Source organism: Mus caroli, chromosome 9, assembly GCF_900094665.2.
Source record: "Mus caroli chromosome 9, CAROLI_EIJ_v1.1, whole genome shotgun sequence".
Taxonomy (NCBI): domain Eukaryota; kingdom Metazoa; phylum Chordata; class Mammalia; order Rodentia; family Muridae; genus Mus; species Mus caroli.
The window spans coordinates 31479010-31480693 of NC_034578.1; positions in this window are offsets into that span (position 1 = coordinate 31479010).

A 1684-nucleotide genomic window follows, 5' to 3' on the forward strand; every position below is an offset into this window, starting at 1 on the left:
CCTTTGTGATTGGGTTACCTCACTCAGGATGATGCCCTCCAGGTCGATCCATTAAACTAGGAATTTCATAAATTCAATCTTTTTAATAGCTGAGTAGTACTCAATTGTGTAAATGTACCACATTTTCTGTATCCATTCCTCTGTTGAGGGACATCTGGGTTCCTTCCAGCTTCTGGCTATTATAAACAAGGCTGCTATGAACATAGTGGAGCATGTGTCCTTCTTACTGATTAGGACATATTCTGTATATATGCCCAGGAGAGGTATGCGGGATCCTCTGGTAGTACTATGTCCAATTTTCTGAGGAACCGCCAGACTGATTTCCAGAGTGGTTGTACAAGCTTTCCATCCCAGCAACAATGGAGGAGTGTTCCTCTTTCTCCACATCCTTGCCAACATCTGCTGTCACGTGAATTTTTGACCTTAGCCCTTCTGACTTGGTGTGAGATGGAATCTCAGGGTTGTTTTGATTTGCATTTCTCTGATGATTAAGGATGTTTAACATTTTTTCAGGTGCTTCTCTGCCATTCGGTATTCCTCAGGTGAGAATTCTTTGTTCAGCTCTTTAATGGGGTTATTTGACTTTCTGGAGTCACCTTATTGCGTTCTTTATACATATTGAATATTCATCCCCTAACTGATTTGGGATAGATAGGATCCTTTCCCAATCTTTTTGTGGTGGTCTTTTTGTCTTATTGATGGTGTCTTTTGCCTTGCAGAAGCTTTGCAATTTTATGAGATTCCCATTTATCGATTCTCAATCTTACATCACAATCCATTGCTCTTCTATTCAGGAATTTTCCCCCTGTACCCATTTCTTCCAGGCTTATCCCTACTTTCTCCTCTATAAGTTTCAGTGTCTCTGGTTTTACGAAGAGTTCCTTAATCCACTTAGATTTGACCTTAGTACAAGGAGATAGAAATGGATGAATTCACATTCTTCTACATGATAACCGCCAGTTGTGCCAGCACCATTTGTTGAAAATGCTGTCTTTTTTCCACTCGATGGTTTTAGCTCCCTTGTCAAAGATCAAGTGACCATAGGTGTGTGGGTTCATCTCTGGGTCTTCAATTCTGTTCCATTGGTCTACTTGTCTGTCACTATACCAGTACCATGCAGTTTTTAACACAATTGCTCTGTAGTACAGCTTTAGTTCAGACATGGTCATTCCAACAGAGGTTCTTTTATCCTTGAGAAGAGTTTTTGCTATCCTAGGTTTTTTGTTATTCCAGGTGAATTTGCCAATTGCCCTTTCTAATTCGTAGAAGAATTGAGTTGGAAATTTGATGGGGATTGCATTGAATCTGTAGATTGCTTTTGGCAAGATAGCCATTTTTTCCTATATTGATCCTGCCAATCCATGAGCATGGGAGCTCTTTCCATCTTCTGAGATCTTCTTTAATTTCTTTCTTCAGAGACTTGAAGTTTTCATCATACAAATCTTTCACTTCCTTAGTTAGAGTCATGCCAAGGTATTTTATATTATTTGTGACTATGGAGAAGGGTGTTATTTCCCTAATTTCTTTCTCAGCCTGTTTATCCTTTGTGTATAGACAGGCCATTCACTTATTTGAGTTAACTTTCTATCCAGCTACTTCATTGAAGCTGTTTATCAGGCTTAGGAGTTCTCTGGTGGAATTTTTAGGGTCACTTATATATACTATCATATCATCTGCAAAAAGT